Source organism: Schistocerca cancellata, chromosome 6 (genome assembly GCF_023864275.1).
Source record: "Schistocerca cancellata isolate TAMUIC-IGC-003103 chromosome 6, iqSchCanc2.1, whole genome shotgun sequence".
Taxonomy (NCBI): domain Eukaryota; kingdom Metazoa; phylum Arthropoda; class Insecta; order Orthoptera; family Acrididae; genus Schistocerca; species Schistocerca cancellata.
Window position 1 is genome coordinate 592989847 of NC_064631.1, and position 17950 is coordinate 593007796.

Genomic DNA, 17950 nt, shown 5'->3' on the forward strand with positions numbered 1-17950 from the left:
CAACGTGCGCAAATAATTAAAATCACTTTTGCACATTCAACATTACTTCTATCTTCCAGCAATCTAATATCGTCGTTTGAAAATGTAATTAGCGTCACGTTTGGTATAGGACTGCTTGAATGTGGAAGTGATGTTGAATGAGCAAAACGGTCCTTAGTCATGCGAATTGTTCTTTTCAGCTCTGCTTTGACCACATCGCTGAAATCCCACGCCCTCACTCTGAAGATCGAACAGCTGTGCAACGCCATCATGTTAGTTGGAAAAAACTGGTGTTCAAGTAGCCTAATTATTTTAAGCAGAGGGAAATACAGCACTAACTCACGACACTGAAAGGTTTGGTGTAGAGTATACGGGCACTTATGACACCAATTGTAAATGTATACAGGGTTTGGGAAAGGGGGAGGCGGTTGTTACATATGCCTCGTGACGACAGTGTGCGGCAGGTCGAGCAGTCAGGATTAGAGTGTGGGCATCCAGGGCTGCCGTTAAATGACGAAACAGGGAAATACATACAATAAAGGGGATATATTTCAATATACGGAGTACAAAGGGCGCGCCTAGGGTCGGAAGTTAGCAGGTTTAGGCCAGTCTAGGTGGTCGAACAATTAAATGAAATGGGCAACGGAAGGGGAAGCAGTTCATGTTGACTTACGTCGGTGGCCGGTCGCGAAGAGCAGAGCCAAAGGCTCTGGCCTTCCAAGAAGACGTCTGTTCTGCTCGAAGTCTGGATTCCAAGAGGGAGAAGCAAGTGTGTTCTGTACCGCAGGACGCTCCGACGTCCACACACGTGATCGGTATACCACGCACGCTATTGGCTAAAATCAATGGCGTGAATTCGCTAGCAGTTTCAGCAGAGGGCTCAGGGCGCCTCCTGTCAGCAGATTTAGCTGGACAGAACTGTCTCGGTTTTGAAAGACAAGCGACTTGTTTCACGTACACACGGCGTGAATTACTCTGGGAGAAAACTTGTAAAGATTCCATTGAGCCTTTGAAATAAATTTCTTAACCCAATTCCCTAAAATACTCCTTGACTGGCTGCCACCATGTACAGTGGTTTCGGTCCTGTTATATCGCTTGTTGAAGGCAATAATGCACAGTAACAGGAAACTGGTTAAAACCGGAAGTGAATAGCAACGAAATCCTAAATTAATATTGGAATATTTATCGCTGGGATGCGTTAGTCGCCCTTGGTGGCAGCGTATTTATTACAGTAAAGAAATCGGTAATATCTAGCAAGGTTATCACGGATTCCGAATGTGAATTAATCTGCGTGAAGTTAAGCAGCAAATGTCAATCAAAAACGGTAATCAAACGATTTTATCGACTGCCTGGGTCAGTAGCTCTAGTGGTCGAGCGCTTCAGAGAGAACTTGCAGAATATCGTTAATAGTTTCCCCGATCATGCCGTTGTAATAGGGGGTGACTTCAACTTGCGAGGTATGGACTGGTAGTGTCAAGCTATCAAAACTGGTGCCAGAGCCGAAGATTATTGTGACTATCTTGCCCGAAAAGTTACTTCAAGCAGATAAATAGAGAACCAACTCGCGAAGGTAGTGTCTTTGACTTCCTAGCCACAAACAGACTTGAACTTATCGAATCAGTTAAAGTTGAGGAAGGTATCAGTGATCATAAGGCTGTGATAGCAACTATGACTACGGGTATTACAAGGAATGTTAAGAAAGGTAGGAGAATATTTTTGCTCAGCAAGAGTGAAGGATATAAAATGCTGAGATGTCAACATGAAATATTCACTGCTGAGGACAAAATGTGTAGCACAAATTTAAAAAATCATTTTTTAATATGCCTTAGACAAGTATGTTCCGAGCGAGGTCTTAAGGAATGGGAAGGACCCACCGCGGTTTAACAGACATGTTAGAGAGCTTCATAGCGGATTCAAGAGAAGTCAAAATCTAGTTGAAATCAAAAGTTGAACGAATCGAAAATGGGCATAAGGAGGGCGATAAGAGAAGCTCTCAATGACTTCGGAAGTAAAATTTTGTCGACCGATCCGACTAAAATCATTAAGAGGTTTTGATGTCATGCAAAATCAATAAGTGGTTCAAAATCATCGATACAGCCACTCTGTGACCGAACTGTCACCGAAACGGAAGATAACAGAGAGAAGGCCGAAATACTGAATTTAGTCTTTCGAAAACGTTTCTTCGGAGAAGACCGCAATAAGGATCCTCTTTTCAATCATCGTACGAACGTCGAACTGCAGATATTGTGATAGCTGATCACGGAACAGAAAATCAAACACAGCAGCTTGTTAGCGGAAAGGCGTCAGGAGCAGATGAGATACCCGTAATATTCTACAAAGATTATGCGAAAGAACTTGCTCCCCATCTAGCAGCAGTTTATCGTTGCCGCTGTAGCAACGAACGGTACCTAGCGACTGGAAAAAGGCGCATGTCATTCCTTTTTTTTCAGAAGAGTGGTTGGACCGATGCCCATAATTGCAGGCCTATATCGTTGACGTCAATCTGTAGTGCAACAATGGAATATGTTTTATGCAGCTCGCTCTTTCTCTCCATGAGATCCATAGCGCCGTAGACAATGGCACTCGGGTTGATGCTGTGTTGCTTGGACCCGATCTGACGTTTACTGAAAAAACCCGATCTGACGTTTACTGAAAAAAAACCGAGATTACCAACTATCGAACCAGTGCATGGGGGCTTAATTAAATATTATGCAAATAATTTTAATTTTAGTCGCTGTCTGTCCGGTTACGCAGTCTCGTAACCGGTTGGCCCAGACTAGTATTACTCCGCAATCTGACTGCATAGAATAACAACAAAGAATGAAAGAAAACTTCCGTTAACACAATTAAGTCCCCAGCAACTATAAAAGCTACGAAACAACAAAGCACAAATGTAACTGTTCTGTGTGTGGAAGTGTGATTCAACGTACACATCTGGCACGGTTCTTCCTCAATACGACAAGATGCTTTAAACGCCATCTACACTGAAGTAATTAAAAAAAACAAAAATACTATAATTGCACATAGAAACCAGAATTACACTCTAATACATGAACACAAGCCAGATGCTTTGTTGACTGAACCTGTGACCAAGAGACATTGTTAGTTAGGACATTTGAAATAAAAAAAATTTCTTTACCTTCATATATATTGACGAAAGTTACACTCTGATCATTACAACATCCGCAATCAAACAGCATCGGCTGTCTAGCCCATCAGAACAACTGCACACAACATGCTCACAACTAGTCACGGCTACATCAGAACTCCTACTGCCCACGGCAACTTCTCAACAAGCATTCTCCACGACGACTTCTCAACAAGCACTGCCAGTGGAGGCGGCTGAATAATACTCTTTGGCGCAATCTCTGGCACTGTGACTCAGTGTAGCCACCTTTCACCAGATTTGCGACTGGATTCAAGGATTCTCTGCCGATAGAACTCAACTTGTCGCACATAACGTGGCAAAATCGACAGATGTAAAGGTATTTTGGGCTAATTTCCGGAGTATCCCAATGGAGTGCGAGAGGACCGTTACCGTTTACAATTTGTATAGGTGACCCAGTGGAAAGTGTCGAAGGCTCTTTAAGACTGTCCGCAGGTGATGAGGTTGTCTGTAACTAAGTAGCACGCCAGAAGACAGTATCGATTTGTAGAATGACCTCCAAAGGACTGATGAATGATGTGGGCTGTGGCAGTTGACCCTGAAAGTAAATGAATGTTAACATACTGCACGCAAATGTTAACATACTCTACGCGATGTGGAATCCACACTAGCCGGTACGTCAAACAATTCGTCTGCGAGAAAGCAATCCGCTTTCAATGAAATTTACGTGTGCCATCTAACTGCAAAGCAAAATGATTCAGATCAAAATGTTTGGCCCTGAATTTTTCTGATCTTTATCTTTAGACATGCAATCAGTCACTTAATTGGAACTGTTATTGTAATTTACACAAAAAACGAACATAAAAATTAACGCATCTGACATTCTGATAAAACTGCTTGAAAAATCGCAAGATAGCACTTTACTGAAACCTTCTTTTGGTATTAAGCCTCTGAACTGCTATGATATTATTTTCAAAAATAAACTCTGACTATCACTGTTCTATAGAATGGACATGAACTTCGATGACAATTAAAATTGTTGGTCTACCTGTGCACACCGAACGCTTGTCTGCTCTGCAACTTGTGTGGCTGACGAAAATCAAATTTCATTTGCCCTACTTGCGATGTTCAATGTGAAATGATATCTTACCGATTCTCATAAAATGCCTCTCACAATCAGTACACAAATCGCGATGTGCAATGCTTCATTACGCCATAACAACAACACATCTTTTCATAACAGGAAAATATCTCTTAATAACATTTCTGTGGACAGCTGCCTTCCTTGACACTTGTTTCAATTGTAAGGCAAAGCTAATTGCTTCATCACAAAATTCCTACAGCAAGCTTCAACTATACACAACGTTCTAACAATAAGAAACTACACAGTTACAAATTTAAAAAGACTAAATTACGTTAAAAGTTAGCTTATATCTTTCTTCCATTATTATAATCTCATTTCCACAATACCTTTCCTCAAAACATATTATTTCAGAATCCTTTTTAAATAATGCTGCCTCCACTACACAGTAGGAGAGCTTCCATCGGTTTCAAAACAAGTACATTGCTGGACTGTCCAACATACACTGCTACTGCTGCTCTCTGACTTACTCTGACAAACATCTCTGGTCCCAAACACAGTCTTAAAGAGAATATAATTACATCGATATTACAGAGGTTGAGTAGATTTACCAAATTCACAACTCCATTCACAATTATGGCCAAAAATTCCTAAAAATCGTCACGGCGAACAGGATAACCCCCTTTCAACCTAAATTCAGGACGCGATTAAAGTGAAACAACATACACTTTTAAATATCTCGTGATAACTGTGCAACAGAAAACTAGCGAAATAAATGCCAACAACATCTGGTGAGAAAATATGGCCAATTTTTCGCATGACACATGCTCTAAACAAGAGAAAAACTGTCTCTATTTGATATGAACTTATACTGTAAAACACTATGATTAAAACAAAGTGTCTTTATGCAAGTGACAGACTCAAATGGCAGGAACGTCGAGGTTGACAGAAACCCAGAAATTTTAGAGAAATATCGTCAGCCAGAGAATGGATCCAAAGAACGTGGATGGGCCGTACTGATTAGTATTAGTACCTGGAGACTGAAGATGGCCTAAGAAGCCAAAAGCCAGATAGCGACGAAATCAGTATAATATTGCAGACCATCAGGAAGCGTTTCCTGTTTAATGTTATTATATTGTGCTGGCAAGCACAGACGAAAAACTCAGTTAATGATTCTCATATGATTGATAGTAGTCACAGAGACTCGACAAATGGTTCAGGGAACTGAGAAAGGATCCTTAACGGACCAGATTAAATCGAGGAGACATCTCAGACTGGACGAAGTACAGGCCAGTGAGTGCCAGTTTAAATTACTTCCCTGATGGACATGAACTGAGCAGAGGAAAGAATACGGGCTGCCTGAGCAAGAATTCAAAGGTTTTGGATTCCAAAAAAGGCTTCTAGTAATACGCAATTGTCACCTAACTTCAAACTTCCTGGCAGATTAAAACTGTGTGCCCGACCGAGACTCGAACTCGGGACCTTTGCCTTTCGCGGGCAAGTGCTCTACCATCTGAGCTACCGAAGCACGACTCACGCCCGCTCTCACAGCTTTACTTCTGCCAGTATCTCGTCTCCTACCTTCCAAACTTTACAGAAGCTCTCCTGCGAACCTTGCAGAACTAGCACTCCTGAAAGAAAGGATACAGCGGAGACATGGCTTAGCCTCAGCTGAGGCTAAGCCATGTCTCCGCTGTATCCTTTCTTTCAGGAGTGCTAGTTCTGCAAGGTTCGCAGGAGAGCTTCTGTAAAGTTTGGAAGGCAGGAGACGAGATACTGGCAGAAGTAAAGCTGTGAGAGCGGGCGTGAGTCGTGCTTCGGTAGCTCAGATGGTAGAGCACTTGCCCGCGAAAGGCAAAGGTCCCGAGTCCGAGTCTCGGTCGGGCACACAGTTTTAATCTGCCAGGAAGTTTCATATCAGCGCACACTCTGCTGCAGAGTGAAAATCTCTTTCTGGAAGTCACCTAACTTGTTCTTTAATAACTGTCAATGTTGGTCGCGGTGATCTAATGGCAGTCCGGCTTCAACACGTGAACAGAGAGGACGTGCTGCTGTGCTTCCGCCTGCAACTCGAGCACACTCGCCTTGTTTACATCTTCCAGTCCACACTAACGAGACGCTGCAGCGCGGCGAGATCGTGGCGAACTGATACCGAAAATCGACATTGAAATTCGCTTTTAGAAACGACTTTTCTAGACCATAAGCACACGATGTCGAGAGCTTTTTAAAGGAAGAGGACAAGATCCCAGCTGCCAACATCGTCATCTTTTAGTTCTTGATGATAAGTAACACGAAATACGTGAAAATTATTAGCGACGCTACTTGCGACAGGCTTCTTTGGGAGATGAAGCAAGGACTCCGCTTCTGCCACACAGACGGAAATGTTGGCAGCGGCGAGGTTGACCATGCTGGACTGAAACTGTGGACCGCATGCGTATTCGAACTACCCTTCGAACTCACGGCGACAGACATTGTGGCGGTGCTCTGCCCATACGGTACAGTATAAGAACACGACAGAAAAGTGGAACCAAATTTAAGACGTATCCAGTCCACAATGGGGTACACTATTAAACTCCAACGACACGTACCATCATACATCCAAATAGCAGGCTGCTGGGCCATAGTTATTTATGATGGCCGGACTGAAATGTGTTGTGGATGTAGCAAGGAAGGTCACCTAGTTCCAAGTGCCTCCAACGTCAGATAACTCAACTTTCACAAGACGTGGCACCTCCACTGACACCAACGATCTTACCTTATGCGGTGGCGCTCACGACGTCTCCATCTGTCCAGATGCAACAGACTGATAGTGTAGTAATGGAACAACCCTCCGGGAACTGTCGCCTTGCCGATCAGTGAGCCACGCCAGTGGCAGAACTCGGTACAACACCATCAATGCTATCGAACACTGAAGGTACCACCAGCCGCAGGATGGCAATTGATACACTTACCGTTCTAACAGAAGACTTTGTGCCGGCGGGGCGTGAGTTAGTGCCATCATCCGACATACCATGCACGAAAACAGAGTCCACCGAAACGCCAAAAGTGACACCACGGGACCGTATCGGAACACGGCGGCTTTCCCGCACAGGAAGAAGAAGGACTAATCCTGCAGGATGCTGACCATGAGGCTGCCACTGCTGCCACCGACTCCATCCCCGCAGAACAGTCGGTAGAATTCTGTTCATGTTTCATAAGACTGTGGTAGTTGACAGGAAGGGGCCGAGAGAGGCCTTGCAGCCTGCAGTGTAACCCTCCTCCTGATCACTTTTCACCACAGAGGACTGGCAGACGGACTTCGCCATTCAAATGGTTCAAATGGCTCTGAGCACTATGGGACTTAACATCCGTGGTCATCAGTCCCCTAGAACTTAGAACTACTTAAACCTAACTAACGTAAGGACATCACACAACACCCAGTCATCACGAGGCAGAGAAAATCCCTGACCCCACCGGGAATCGAACCCGGGAACTTCGCCATTCCTCTGTGGTGAACAGTGATCAGGAGGAAGGTTACACTGCAGGCTGAAAAGCCTCTCTCGGCCCCTTCCTGTCAACTACCACAGTCTTATGGAACATGAACAGAATTCCGCACCAACATCGTCGAGACCGGACAGAATCCAAATCCGCTGCCTGTTAAAGTCTGAACAACACTGGGAGGGTTGCCGACGGCAGGGTGTGATGTCACTCGTGAAGTCCGCTTCTCTCCATCATCACCATGGATAACCCTGCCCATCTACTGCAACCCCAGGTTTACTGCTTGACCATGATGAATATCAGCATGGATAGCTCACCAGCCAAGATTCAGCTACTGAGAAAAACAAGGCGAGCCAAAGGAGTCGATTTTGCATTCCTGCAAGAAGTGCAAACAAATGCACTCCTGGTTTTTTGTGGTTATGTAATGTATGTGATGCCTGGTGGTCCCACAAACAGCAGCGTGGCGGTTTGAATGCAAGATGATATCAAAGCCACCGGAATCATGCATCTTCCCTCCACTCCAAATTCTGCACCGCTGACGTCATCCCTCCTTTTAGTAGGAACACAGTTGTTTTGCCGGCGATTTTAATTGCTTCCTTCGTCCCAAGGACCAAATCCTACACAATACACTTTGTCCATAACTGGGTATGGCGACTGACGGTCTTCAGTAGTCTAACACATGGGAAGAAATACACAGTGACAGTTCTGGACTCATGTTTCTTACCAGTCATTCAGCGAGCCAGTTGGATCGCGTGTATGTGGTGGCTGCCGAACGATGGCGTCTCGTCTTCTCAGAACACAGTGGCTATATCTTTATGGTGCAACACCACCCAAAACAAGTCTGGCATAGTAACAGGCTTTGGTAGACCTGCAGGACCCAGACTACCATCGGCAAGTTGCTGTAATGTGGGCCAGTTGCGAGCAACATCATTCCCAATACCACTCTACTTGGCATGACGGTACCTCCTCTTAAAACGAGCAGTCCGCAAGAGTCTTATGCTGTTTGGAAAGGACATGGCTGTGTGGCTCCAGCTGCACTCAGGAACCTCGACACTCTACGCCCATCGCCGGACAGACGACAAGAATGACACCAAATCAAGGCTTACATACTATCATTGACGAAGCGCCGATTAGAAGGCGACGTAGTCTGCTCGCTACAACATGACCGAACGGCTGCAGAGGCACACACCATGCACCACATTATGGTGGACATACATCCACCCCGCCGACAGTCAATCACACACCTTACGACGTGAGACAGTCGCTCCTGTATGACTCAAGCAACCATAATGTAAGCGTTAGAAGATCATTTTCGTCATCTTTACCAATAAATAACCGTAGATCTCTGAGAAGCATTACAACAGGTGTCACACACTACAGATGTGGCAACAGATTAGTTAAGGTGGGGAAGCCTTGGACAAAGGCGCGGTCAATAAGTCTCCACGGCCCAGCTGATTACCAATCAAATTTCACTAGATCTTCCGTGATATCATGATGCCCTGCTGGTTTACAGTGTTCTGAGTACTCATGTCTGTGGACTGTGCTGTACCACCTACTTTAATCGAAGGCCAGCAGGAGGACAATCGGTCAATGAGTATCATTCACTTCAAATGATTTTGGAAAACCACATTAAAAGGACTTTTCCACATTAAAAATACTTTTGCCCCAGAACAGATATCACGGGGGAGGGGGGGGGGGGGGGGCGGAAAGATGCCAACATATAAATGGCCAGTGGTGACTGCAGGGACTTAATAGCGATCGCCTCGGCCTGCCACCTGAGAGAGGCGGTCGTTTTCATCGATTTCAGTTGGGCCTTTCCAAGAGTGCACAATAAATCTACTGGCGAGGGCCTGTATGGGATTTTCCCCGACATCGACAGCGTGCAGCGCCTTCTGGCAACAGTCAGCTCTCAGGCCCACGTCAAATGACGGGCAAGGTTGTCCTCTTTCTACCTACCTTTATGCAATGAAGCTGGAGCCACTCGTCAGGGGTCTCAGCTACATTCTGTCTACCACCACGCTTCAGGATATCACCTGCTATTGTTGATTTCTTCCACCGATGAAGTTCGTAGGGTACTAAACTGGATCGAGTGATATGGACAGGCTGCGGGTGGTCTTCTGAACATGAACGAGTCGGCATCACTGGATATCGGGCGCGGTCTCGGCTGGGCGCTGTCGCTCCCTCCCACTGTGATATTTGTGAGCCCTCGTTTACAAAGGATGTACGCGGAACGGCCGCGGCAGATTATCGACAGTTTATATACATCGTACGTGCGATGGTGCGACAGAAGCTGCTCCGGGACTTGAACCAGCTGCAATGTGTGGAATTCCTGTACCTCTGTTTGGCGTCAAAACTCAATCACGCGGCACAGCTCCTCCCCCTACTGGTGGTGATAAGTTGCAAACTTCAGGCGGCCTTGAGTGATTTCTTATCGACAGGATACGTATTTGAAGTACGTTATGACACTCTCACTGTTCCGCTGCGCGATGAGGTGCTAGGACTGGTTAATGTCTGGGCACGGGCAGCTGCCCTTTATATGAGCTATATGTACAAACGATGGAAAAGCCAACATGCATCCCTCACCGATCATTTATTGGATGTCCTGACGCCTGTCTCTGACGCCCCGCCGGTGTCTGTGGCGCATTTAGCAACACAGCTTTCCCGTGTATCGATATTCATTCTCGAATACATCTACATCTACATCTACATCCATACTCCGCAAGCCACCTGACAGTGTGTGGCGGAGGGTACCTTGAGTACCTCTATCGGTTCTCCCTTCTCTTCCAGTCTCGTATTGTTCGTGGAAAGAAGGATTGTCGGTATGCCTCTGTGTCGGCTCTAATCTCTCTGATTTTATCCTCATGGTCTCTTCGCGAGATATACGTAGGAGGGAGCAATATACTGTTTGACTCTTCGGTGAAGGTATGTTCTCGAAACTTTGACAAAAGCCCGTACCGAGCTACTGAGCGTCTCTCCTGCAGAGTCTTCCACTGGAGTTTATCTATCATCTCTGTAACGCTTTCGCGATTACTAAATGATCCTGTAACGAAACGCGCTGCTCTCCGTTGGATCTTCTCTATATCTTCTATCAACCCTATCTGGTACGGATCCCACACTGCTGAGCAGTATTCAAGCAGTGGGCGAACAAGTGTACTGTAACCTACTTCCTTTGTTTTCGGATTGCATTTCCTTAGGATTCTTCCAATGAATCTCAGTCTGGCATCTGCTTTACCGACGATCAACATTATATGATCATTCCATTTTAAATCACTCCTACTGCGTACTCCCAGATAATTTAGGGAATTAACTGCTTCCAGTTGCTGACCTGCTATTTTGTAGCTAAATGATAAAGGATCTATCTTTCTGTGTATTCGCAGCACATTACACTTGTCTACATTGAGATTCAATTGCCATTCCCTGCACCATGCGTCAATTCGCTGCAGATCCTCCTGCATTGCAGTACAATTTTCCATTGTTACAACCTCTCGATACACCACAGCATCATCTGCAAAAAGCCTCAGTGAACTTCCGATGTCATCCACCAGGTCATTTATGTATATTGTGAATAGCAACGGTCCTATGACACTCCTCTACGGCACAGCTGAAATCACTCTTACTTCGGAAGACTTCTCTCCATTAAGAATGACATGCTGCGTCCTGTTATCTAGGAACTCCTCAATCCAATCACACAATTGGTCTGATAGTCCATATGCTCTTACTTTGTTCATTACAGCTATGTGGTCTCGGGTCTCCCCGCAATACGCCCGCTGGCAATTCCGCGTAACTCGGTAGAAACCAAGTGCCCAACTGTCAACTGGCCACGAGTGTGGTAACCGGTACGCCACCACCTTCTGGCAACCACCGTGTGCGCAACCTGGTATCAAGTCACCAACAACGAGTACGCTGCAGGACACCAGCTCCATGCAATCAGATTAACGTATTCCCTACTCTACCCTAACTGTCGCCCCCTGGATACCGGTAAAAATCGCTTTACCTGCATGTCGCCGGCCGTAGTAACCGAGCGGTTCTAGGCGCTTCAGTCCAGAACCGCGCGACTGCTACGGTCGCAGGTTCGAATCCTGCCTCGGGCATGGATGTGTGTGATGTCCTTAGGTTAGTTAGGTTTAAGTAGTTCTAAGTTCTAGGGGACTGATGACCTCAGAAATTAAGCCCCATAGTGCTCAGAGCCATTTGAACCACTTTGAACCTGCATGTCGCCGTCCGGTGTTTGGCGATTAATAAAGGTCTTAGCTTGTTGCCCTCGTATCGCACCTGACGTGACTGAACCTCAGACCCTCTTCAACGCACACCTGGGTACCGTACACTCTTTGAAAAAATAATTTATGCCGTGTTTTCATAAACCCGTCCTCTAGCTGGGGAGTGCCAGTCTTAGTGTGACCTTCCGCACAGCATCACGATGAAGACAGGTGATCTGAATCGTAAGCAGTAGAAAGGAAAGAGATTGGCTCATTCAAGGAAAGCTTCCTTCACATAGGCATTAGCAAGCAGCATGCGACTCTTGTAGATATTTTAGGTGGTAATGTTGGAGATAGAAAACGCCAACGGCGGTGGACAAGAAAACTAAACTGTTTAGTCCACGTGAGGTCGTTGACATGGCGTATAGTTTCAGCTCTATTGGAGCCATGGATGTTGTGCTTTTACCTTGTATTCATTTGACAGCCCATCTGGGAGCATTCTGTTTTATAAATGACAAACCATGTGGAGTTTTTTTAATGCATTTAGACTTTGTTCTCAAAATGTCGACGACACATGCATGTGATCATATTAGCAAAGTGTAACGCCAATCTGAAGATGACAGCACGATTCAGTCGAAGCCAGTAATTGGAATAAAGGTCTTAAAATCAAACGATCTTGCATTTCACAAAAATATATAAATAATTAATAAAATGCAGAAGTTTGAAATCTAGCTCCAAACTTCGAACTCCACAGGAGATTGTACTTCTAAGCACATGTGTAGAAACACAGAAATATAACATGTAGTCTTATTGTTGTGTAAAAGGACAGACTTTTATTGTAGGACTACTTCGAAGAGTGGAGGATCTTGCATTTACATCAGATATGGCACTAAGTAGCTTGATGCGCACAAGAAGTCAATTATTTTGTATGTGTATTGATGAAGTGGTAGTTTGGATTCTTTTTCGAAGATTAATAGAAGTCCTCGACAAAATTTCAGCTGCAAAAGTCTCCATAATTATGTGTGAAGACATAAACAAAACAGAAATATCACAGATGGAGATAGTAGCGTCCTCACAAATATCCCTCGGAATTATAGCGTGTCACTGCTAGTCAATAGTGTAACAAAAAAACTGATTATTGATTTTAATTTTCACTGTGTAATAGTGTAAGAAGTGTAAGAAGCAAAACTTTCAGTTTTAAACTGTACCGCTGACTAAACGCAAAATTTAACCACAGAGGTTGCCAAGGAGAAAATGAATGCAGCTTGTAGATAATATCTGTCAAAGTTTTTGACACATTAGTTAAAAATACGGTTTTCGCATTCGCCACTGAATATGAACATAAAGTTTTTATTTTACTCAATTACAGCTGTAAATTATTTTATTGTGATTTTGCTCATATTACGTTAAAAATCTATTAATAAGCGAGATCCCGGAACCTCGAACCCAGCTACAGTTGCTGGCTGGGTATCTAACAGCTTTCAGCGGCAACAAAACTTTGACTGTCTATATTGCGAGTAATTATTGACCGACTTCAAAAATTTAAAGTGCTACCATAATATACCTATTAAGATGTATAATCGTACGTTAAAAGTTCAACACAATAAGACAAGTGTCACAGTAAGGAAGTGTGTGTGAATCTTGACGTCTTGAGGCAGAGTAACTGACGGCACGCGAATACCTGGACTTTATTAATTCAGTATGTGAGAATGAGAACGTTTAGTGACTTCCAACAAACTTTACAAATAATTTCCAACCTTTTTGAAACTTTTTGTCACTGACGATTCTCACAAAATGATGAACGCAAAAAAGGTTATCGCTTACTACTTTCCCACTGTTCATGTGGTAAAACTTTAGCATCAGACATGACATTTTACTTTCTTAGTTCTTCGCTACTAGCTTCACTACTGACAGACTTTACACACAATCCCTACATGTATCACTGAGTGTGCCTGCAAAATTATGTCTGTATGGCGCACAGTTCAGGACGGGGCCAACGAGATATACGGGCTCTGCGACGAACTTGTGACGTCAGACTAGTAGGTTTCTCCGCCACACTTTGGGAAGGCTCGACTCCGAGAAGGAACTCGGGGAATCCATGTTTGACTTAAAAGGTACCGAGTAAAGGTGTATTTAACTGAAAAGGTATAGATTGAAGGTGTTAATTTTGTCGTGTGTTACAGGGAACTTCCATGCATTTAAACGGGCAGTCAAGAATTATTAAACTCGTCTGAAATAGTTACTCGCTCCTCGCCAGAGACGGCTGCCGACACTCGTAAGACCTGCAGAGTCACGTGCTGCGACATACGCGCCACGGCCTGCCTTTCTCGTGCGCCTCGGTTCAGGAGATTTGACGCCATAAACATTGAGGTGCGTGAAAACTTTGCTTTTGTTTAAAATGGAGCGCAAATTACACAGACTGTACTCATCCAGTGTTAGCGACTTCCAACAAACTTTAACATAATTTCAAACCCTTTCTCATAATTTTCTCGCTTACATACTTGACGTCAAATACTTGACGCAGTAACTCGTCAGTACAGCAGTGAGACGTTTGAAGCTGTTTCATACATGGGATTCAAATCTTTAAAAATCTGGGTTTTACTGGTGTAATTCTGATTTACTGACTATCACTTTATATATTTTTCGTTGAATTACTGTGTAGCATTACGTGTTATTATTTCATTGAGGATAGCTGATATTTTGGGAGGTACTATTATTGCAATAAGGTCCACCGTTGTAATCCACCATCTGTCTACCTTTTGAGGCCAATGAAAAGAGGTTTAGCATGGTGCAGAAACTTTATGGTCAAACGCTATTTCCATTGTTTTTCTGTCAATAAAGGTTCTATCCACCACTTTCTATCCAAATTAATGGGAACGTAACTGTGCAACGCAATCTCTCCTCACAAAATGAAGCCTCGTTTTGACTCAGAAACTCTGAAAACTTGCAGAGATTTTGAGTTTACTGGAATGACACAGTGATTTTCTATTTTATGTGAAATTTTAAATGCGCTTTGGCGAAACATTCATGCACCTCTTTTTAAGTTTCTGATACTTGTACCTGACTGACAAAAAGATACGCTTTACCTGAAGAATGTTTTTTCAGCAAAATTCTCCAAGTCTCCTTATAACGCTCTACTGGCGTTGCGTGCGTTCGCTACCTGTCTCATAATAACCGAATTTCTAGTCCTGTCATAGGAAAGCCGAGTATAACGCAACCGCTGAATGTCAAATACCAAATATGACCTTAACGTGCAGTAACCGTTACCTTCTGGGGGGAATTTTGAAAAGTTTGACAGAGGGAATCGAACGTGAATTTTGTAACGGTGGCAATTAGAAGAAAGCAGAGAGACTAATATTTAGACCATAATGAAAGAAGTGTAAGTTTTTTGTAAATGAAATAATAAACGTTCGCCAACCTAGTTAGGCATAATAATGTGAAAACACTATTCTCAACAGGTTTAAATATACTATGCAAAAGGGGACTTTCATAAATTCTTTCTTCGTAAAGTGCAATGAACACCCACAATAACCATACGAACTGCACAGTGGGTAGTAGTAGTTATCAACAGCATAGGTTAGCAATCACAGAAATGTAAAAGAAACTTTACCTCTGTTAACTACAATCATCACTTCAACCTTTGACTAATTCATTACAAAAAATTGTGCCCAAAGACAACACGGGACTAAGTAGTACCTGAGAAGAGTTCAAGTTGAACTAACATACATATACACATCACAAATGCAATAATATGACACTGAAATAACAAAATTACATATTCATACCACAGTGGCAATGTTTCAGATTCATTTGCAAAACCCAGATTCAAATTGACTTTCCCCTGCTACTGAGGATTGAAGTGGGGACCATTAAACTGTCCCTTTCTTTATAAGTAACTATGGTCACATTTCAGAAACACTTTGCATCACACAAATGCTGAACTACAACTCCACTTAAGATTATTTAGCCCTCAATACTTTAAAACAATTTGCACTAGCAATATTGTTACTGAGCTTTGGAAATAAATTCAAGTTCAAATTAAGTTTCAAATAGGATCAAATGTAAGGCCCTCATAACACCACTTGTGAAGCAAGTCATTTCAACTAGCCACATTTATGTTCATTAGTACTAAAACTTTGGCACTTAAAATTAAAGCAGTTCATAGCAAATTAAAACTTTTCATTCGTTAAATATTATGTGCCTCTCTTTTTATCGGTGAAACAAATGATTTAACTAGCATCTTTTATATGATTTAAAACTGAATTTAGGCACATTTCAATGGAAACAAATCAGCATTTCTTCATAACTGGGAAACTCGGTTTTTAGCACTATTAGGATAGGACCCTACTTGGTATCATGAAGAGGGCAGTTCAAAGTTTAAACACGGAAGGTTATCGAAAGTGCAAGATCTGTTTGTCTGCAAGTTATGGCTCACGTTGGCACCTTCTGTAAATGGACGTTCATGCCACCTTTGTGACCTTCGTTGACCTTCAAAGACTTTACTGTTACACATCACTGGATTCGTATCGATATCCATTATCAGAAAATAATACCAAACTATAGCATCCCATTAAAAAAAAAACAAAGTTGACCCGCACCTAACAACAAAAAACCAACGACATATTATGGCACCCATTTTCCCATGCAACATTTGTCCCACAAACTTTTCAGCTATCATACTTTCGGAGTTATTCTAGGTGGCAATTGATAGTGACATACCCTGTGGCATGCAAGCAAAGACCTTCTAAGGACACAACCCACAGATACCAACTTTTCCTCATAGATATTGGCAATGGGGCCTCAAGAGGGATAGTCGATACCACCCTTGAACTAGTGGCGACAGACAGAACAGACTACTAACTTCAGACTACTAACTTAATGGCGCCACGGCTCAAACATATTAATCGCGTTATAGTCTACAAAGCCGTTTTCTTGATCCACTATCATATCCAACGTACCTCCAGTTGAGGAGCGAAATGAATATAATCAGATCGACCAAAAACATTGTGAAAATGTGATCATCCTATCCTACACCGACACCAGTGAGAAACGCCTTCTTAACTTGGATGTCACAATATTTAAAACGTTCCAAACATTAATGGTTTCATTCATTTTAACCTCTGTTTGTTAGACAACACTGAAACACATACACTAAAGACGTCAACTAATTGCTGAGGTAAGCGATGACTAAGGTCTTAACTCCTCTCCCCAAGACTGGAAGCGCTGTTGTGTGCAAAACCAAGAGAAACACAATCACACGCCGACGCAGGCGTGGTTAGAAATGTGAGATGAGTCTGTGTACAAACTTTTAAATATAAATTTGGTTTCCGAGCCTTGTCAGTCAAGTGCACGCTTGCATGCACGAGTCGTAGAGTACAGTCGTGGCCAATCACTTCCTGTATAATGCTCAAGCAGGGGCAGCGGCTGTTCTGGACTCAGGCACAGCAAGTGTATTGCGGTATGCGAGCGGACCGGGACGGAGAGGAAGGAACCCACAGTCGGGCAGGGGGTTGGAGAAAGCGACCAGTTCAAGGCCGGCTACTTCCCTAGCACAAAACGCGGAGGTCGGCTCGCGTACGGAGGAGTGGGGGGGGGGGGGGGGGGGGCGAAGAGTATTCGTTGTGAGGGAATATGGCTGAGAACAGTGACGACTGTAAAAACAATTTACCCTTCGTATTAAAGGATGAAAAGTAGTTAGAGAAGTATACAGTTCAGGTCAGGTTGGGAGGAGAGAAGCAGATGATATTCAAGGCCGATGCTGTTAGCAGAGAAAAAGATTAACGCAGAAAGCTAACAATTAAATTAGAAAGTACACAAGTATCAGTGACTGCGAATTATCTTTTGGTTGTTTAAATCAAGACAGTGAGTGAGTAATACAATCAGGAAACGAATAACAATTACAGTGCTCCTACTACATGTAAGATAGAGACTTCTCTGGCAAAAAGTGTTAAAAATAAACAAACTAAAATTAAGTAATACTACAGTTAAGGGTAATAAGTCAAGGTACTAGTAAAAACAAACTACGGAGTTACAATTACGAGAACAATAGGTGAAGGCACAGACACAAAGATAGTTCTAAAGTTGATACAGTTTCAAGATAGTATTTAGAGT